We start from the raw sequence: 6,690 nt of genomic DNA on the forward strand, positions 1-6,690 counted from the left end.
GGTCAAAAGTTTGGACACCTACTCATTCAAGGGTTTTTCTATTTTGTTCTATTTTTTATTTTCTACATTACATGCTGAGCAGTTGTTGGCTGCTTGTCCTTCACTCTGCGATCCAACTCATCCCAAACCATCTCGATTGGGTTGAGGTTGGGTGATTGTGGAGGCCAGGTCATCTGATGCATCACTCCATCAATATTCATGGTCAAATAGCCCTTACACAGCCTGGAGTTGTGTTTTGGGTCATTGTCCTGTTGAAAAACAAATTATAGTCCCACTAAGCGCAAACCAGATGGGATGGTGTATCGCTGCAGAATGCTGTGGTAGCCATGCTGGTTAAGTGTGCCTTGAGTTCTAAATAAATCACCAACCATGTCACCAGCAAAGCACCATCACACCACCTCCATGCTTCACGATGGGAACTACACATGCAGAGATCATCCGTTCACCTACTCTGCATCTTTGGACTCATCAGACCAAAGGACAGATATCCACCGGTCTAATGTCCATTGCTTGTGTTTCTTGGCTCAAACAAGTCTCTTGTTATTGGTGTCCTTTAGTCGTGGTTTCTTTGCAGCAATTAAACCATGAAGGCCTGATTCACTCAGTCTCCTCTGAACAGTTGATGTTGAGATGTGTCTGTTACTTGAACTCTGAATCATTTATTTGTGCTGCAATCTGACGTGCAGGTAACTCTAATGAACTTATCTTCTGCAGCAGAGGTAACTCTGGATCTTCCTTTCCTGTGTTGGGAGAGCCAGTTACATCATAGCGCTTGGTTTTTGCGACTGCACTTGAAGAAACTTTCAAAGTTCTTGAAATGTTCCGCATTGACTGACCTTCATGTCTTAAAGTAATGATGGACGTTGTGTCAGTGCAATGCTTGTTTGAGCTGTTCTTGCCATATTATGGACTTGGTCTTTCACCAAATAGGGCTATCTTCTGTATTCCACCCTTAACTTGTCATAACACAACTGATCAAATGCATTAAGAAGGAAAGAAATTCCGGATATTAACTTTTATCAAGGCACATTGAAATGCATTCCAGGTTGACTACCTCATGAAGCTGGTTTAGAGAATGCCAAGAGTGTGCAAAACTGTCAAGGCAAAGGGTGGCTACTTTTTTGGCAACTACATGATTCCATATGTGTTATTTCATAGTTTTGATGTCTTCACTATTATTTCTACAATGTAGAACATAGTAAAAATAAAAACCCTTGAATGAGTAGGTGTCCAAACTTTTGACTGGTACTGTATGTATTAATTAGTTGTCATTGTGCTCTGAATGTTATCATGTTGCTCTAATTCTGCGCCTGTTCTCAATGCTCTTAAAACAACTCACTACACCAGGAAAAATAGTACTTGTATTTTCTGACAATGGGCGGTATGATTAGTCTGAGTGCCTGTCTGTTTGTGCTATTAGACCAACTCCTGTCACTGATTGCAGGGGTTTTTCTGGATCAAGAAGTGTCTTAGGTGGTGGACGTGACAATGGGTGCAACCGGCCTGTTTATCTTTTTTCTTTTTTTACACAGTTTGGATGCTTACGCGGCCCGTCCAAGGATTTCAATAGCAGAAAATGACACTGAGCGTTGGAGTTGGCAAGAGCACAAACAGATCTGGGACCAGGCTACCTATGATAGGTTTCAGGGGAAATTGATGCTTGATCCACGGATGTCACATTAGTGGAAGGGGGTTGATTGAGTGATGGTGTATCATTCCTTCCTGCAATGAAACAAGCTATCTTAGTATAAACATACAAGCCAATGCATTGAAGAATTTGACATGCAGTGGTATACTGAGCTAAGTAAAACTGATAGTTGAATAGTGGGCCACTCTTCTTTTGAGAGTAAATTACATGTGAGCTGTTTAACCAAAACATCATGCACTTATTATTGACTGTGTGATGACTTGCCTTGTCATAAGATAGACCTGTAATAATGGTGCATTTTTGTGCAAAAGCAAGACCTGTATAAATATATTTGATTAGTGTGTCAGAAATGTGTGAATTGAAATGAGTTAGTAAGGCTATATCTTTATTCTATATATTTTTACAATTTATAGTAAGTACTCAGACGCGCTAGTACTGCTTTTGATGAATCAATATGACTGATTATTTTAGGCTCCGTCTCAAATGGCACCCCATTCCCTAAAATATATACAGTACCAGTCGAAAGTTTGGACACACCGTCTCATTCAAGGATTTTTCTTTATTTTACTATGTTCTACATTGTAGAAATAATAGTGAAGACATCAAAACTATGAAATAACACATATGGAATCATGTAGTAACCGGGCAAAAAAATATATTTTATTCTTCAAAGTAGCCACCCTTTGCCTTGGGAGCCAGGCCAACCCACTGGGGAGCCAGCCCCAGCCAAAGGTTAAATAAAAATTGTAAAAATCAGAATAAGATTTCCCCCACAAAATGGCTTTATTATAGATAGATATACTCCTCCCCCCTCTGACGATTCCGCAGGTGAAGAACCCAGATGTGGCGGTCCTGGGCTGGCGTGGCTACACGTGGTCTGTGGTTGTAAGGCCGGTTGGACGTACTGCAAAATTCTCTAAAACAACCTTATGCAAGAGAAATTAACATTCAATTCTCTGGCAACGGCTCCGGTGGACATTCCTGCAGTCAGCATGGCAACTGCACACTTCCTCAAAATTTGAAACATCTCTGGCATTGTGTTGTGTGAGACAACTACACATTTTAGTGGCCTTTTATTTTCCACAGCACAAGGTGCACTTGTGTAATGATAATACTGTTTAATCAGCTTCTTGATATTTCCACACCTGTCAGGTGGATGGATTATCTTGACAAAGGATAAAATGCTCACTAACGCGTGTAAACGAGTTTGTGTACACAAAGAAGTAAGTGTTTTGTGCATACGGAACATTTCTGGGATCTTTTATTTCAGCTCATGAAACATGGGACCAACACTGTACATGTTGTGTTTTATGTTTTTCTTCAGTGTAGTAGTGCACTATATTAGGGAATGGTGGGATGCAACCTTAATTTAATGTTGAGTTTCGTCTATAAGAAGAACATGGCTGATGGGAGGTGTGTTTTGCAAGCTTTGAGTTTTTGTATTCAATATTTGAAATGTGCTGTTGATGTGACTGTCCTCAGGGAGGCTGATGTTGTTTTTTCTAGCTATGCCACTGTGAGGCCAAACCTCTACTCCTTTTATGGCTTTAACTAATCCATGGTAACGTGGCTTATTGAACAGAGCGTCAATAAGTATGGCTTGGTCAAATGCAATATTTGAACATGATTTAGATTTTTTTTTTTTTAAATAAGTATTTCCTTGAATTGTGTGTGTATTTATAGTTAAGCAAAATAGTTACTTGCTCTTATTAATAATATTACATTTGCCCTTCAAGTTATTGAAATACAATTTCTTTACAAAATAGATAGACCTTGAGAAAATGTAGCAGTGTTGAATATTCAATGCATTTGTATAGAGGCTACAGACTATATTGGCAGCCTTTCTGTATACAGGTTGAGAATGCACTGTAAATAGTCCTGGTGGACTATTTGATTAATTGATCAGCAGTTTTATGGCTTGGGGGTAGAAGCTACTAAGGAGCCTTTTGGACCTAGACCTGGTGCTCCTGTACCACTTGCCGTGCGGTTGCAGAGAGAACAGTCAATGACTTGGGTGACTGGAGTCTTTGACAATTTGTTGGGCCATCCTCTGACACTGCCTAGTGTAATAGGTCCTGGATGGTAGGAAGCTTGGCACCAGCAATGTACTGGGTTGTATGCACTACCCTCTGTAGTGCCTTATGGTCAGATGCTGAGCAGTTGCCATACCAGGTGGTGATGCAACCGGTCTGGAGGCTCTCAATGGTGCAGCTGTGAAACCTTTGAGGATCTGAGGACCCATGCCAAATCTTTTCAGTCTCCTGAGGGTGGAAAAGGCATTGTCATGCCCTCTTCACAACTTTCTTGGTGTGTTTGGACCATGTTAGTTTGTTAGTGATGTGGACACCAAGGAACTTAACTCTCGACCCACTCCGCTACAGCCCAGTTGATGTGAATGGGGGTTGTGCTCGGTCCTCCTTTTCCTGTAGTCCACAATCATCTCCTTTGTCTTGCTCACGTGGAGGGAGAGGTTGTGGTCCTGGCACAACTGCCAGGCCTCTTGCCCTCCTCCCTATAGGCTGTCTCATCGTTGTCGGTGATCAGGCCTACAGCCGTTGTGTCGTCAGCAAACTTAATGATGGTGTTGGAGTCGTGTTTGGCCACGCAAACGTGGATGAACTGGGAGTACATGAGGGGACTAAGCACACACCCCTAAGGTGCCCCCGTGTTAAGGATCAGCGTGGCAGATGTGTTGTTACCTACCCTTACCACCTGGGGGCTGCCCGTTAGGAAGTCCAGGATCCAGTTGCAGAGGGAGGTGTTTACTCCCAGGGTCCTTATTAACTTAGTGATGGGCTTTGAGGGCACTATGTTGTTGAACGCTAAGCTGTAGTCAATGAATAGCATTCTCACATAGGTGTTCCTTTTGTCCAGGTGGGAAAGGGGAGTGTGGGTTGAGATTGTGTCATCTGTGGATCTGTTGGAGCGGCATGGGAATTGGAGTCGGTCTAGGATTTCCGGGATGATTGTGTTGAGGTGAGCCATGACCAGCCTTTCAAAGCACTTCATGGCTACCATCGTGAGTGCTACGGGGCGGTAGTCATTTAGGCAGGTTACCTTCGCTTTCTTGTGCACAGGGACTATGGGGGTTTGCTTGAAACGTATAGGTATTACAGACTCGGTCAGAGAAAGGTTGAAAACGTCAGTGAAGACACTTGCCAGTTGGTCCATGCATGCTCGGAGTACACGTCATGGTAATCCGTCTGGCCCCGCGGCCTTGTGAATGTTGACCTGTTTAAACGTCTTGCTCACATCGGCTACGGAGAGCATAATCACACAGTCGTCCGGAATAGCTGGTGCTCTCATGCATGCTTCAGTGTTGATTGCCTTGACGCGACCATAAAAGGCATTTAGCCCGTCTGGTTGGCTAGCGTCACTGGGCAGCTCGTGGCTGGGTTTCCCTTTGTAGTCCATAATAGTTTGCAAGCCCTGCCACATCTGACGAGCATCAGAGCCAGTGTAGTAGGATTCAATCTTAGTCCTGTATTGATGCTTTGCCTGTTTGATGGTTCGTCAGAGGGCATCGCGGGATTTCTTATAAGCGTCCGGATTAGTGTCCCGCTCCTTGAAAGCAGCAGCTCTAGCCTTTAGCTCGGTGCGGATGTTGCCTGTAATCCATGGCTTCTGGTTGGGATATGTAAGTACGGTCACTGTGGGAATGACGTCGTCAATGCACTTATTGATGAAGCCGGTGACTGAGGTGGTATACTCCTCAATTACATTGGATGAATCCCAGAACATGTTCCAGTCTGTGCTAGCAAAAGAGTCCTGTAGCGTAGCATCCGCGTCATATGACCACTTCCGTATTGAGTGAGTCACTGGTACTTCCTGCTTTAGTTGTTGCTTGGAAGCAGGAGTCAGGAGGATAGAATTAAGGTCAGATTTGCCAAATGGAGGGCGAGGGAGAGCTTTGTACGCATCTCTGTATGTGGAGTAAAGGGTGGTCTAGCATTTTTGGTTGCTCATGTGACATGCTGGTAGAAATGATGTAAAACAGATTTAAGTTTGCCTGCAGTAAAGTCCCTGGCCACTAGGAGCGTCGCTTCTGGATCAGCATTTTCTTAGTGCCAGCGTCGGTTTGTGGTGGTAAATAGACGGCTACGAAAATATAGATGAAAACCTTGGTAGATAGTGTGGCCTACAGCTTATCATGAGGTACTCTAACTCAGGCGAGCAATACCTCGAGACCTTAATATTAGACATTGCGCAGCAGCTGTTATTGACAAATAGTCACACACCCCCACCCCTCGTCTTACCAGACGTAGCTGTTCTGTCCTGCCGATGCACGGGAAACCCAGCCAACTGTATATTATCTGTGTCTTCTTTCAGCCACGACTGTGAAATATAAGATATTACAGTTTTTAATGTCACGTTGGTAGGATAGTCTCGAACGGAGCTCATCCAGTTTATTCTCCAGTGATTTCATGTTGGCCAATAGAATGGATGGTAGAGGTGGGTTATCCACTCGCCTACAAATTCTCACAAGGCACCCTGATCTCTGCCCCTTGTATTTCTTTATTTTCTTCATGCGAATGACAGGGATTTGGGCTTTTGTCTGAGAGCAGCTTTATATCCTTCTCGTCAGACTCATTAGAGAAAAAATGAGTCCAGTTTGAGGTGAGTAATCGCTGTTCTTATCCTGAAGCTCTTTTCATTCATAAGACATGGTAGCCTCAACATTATGTACAAAATAAGTTACAAGCAATGTGAAAAAACACACAAAATAGCACAATTTTTGAAGAGCAAGTAAAACCGCAGCCATCCCCTCCGGCGCCATTCTTTAACGATTTACCTTTGATCAGTGCTTGGGTGTCTTCTTGGTGTGTGTGAGTCATTTTGGCAGTTGGGATGGTTCATACAGTACTGTCCGGTACCAACAACCAATGCAATATAATCTTTCATTCTGTTAAACCGACTAGCCCGCCTTTTTTATTTTTTTTGTCATTTAGCAGACGCTCTTATCCAGAGCGACTTACAGTAGTGAATGCATACATTACATACATTTTTTTCCCCCCCGTACTGGTCCCCCGTGGGAATCGAAC

Source organism: Salmo salar, chromosome 24 (assembly GCF_965601325.2).
Source record: "Salmo salar chromosome 24, fSalSal1, whole genome shotgun sequence".
NCBI lineage: Eukaryota > Metazoa > Chordata > Actinopteri > Salmoniformes > Salmonidae > Salmo > Salmo salar.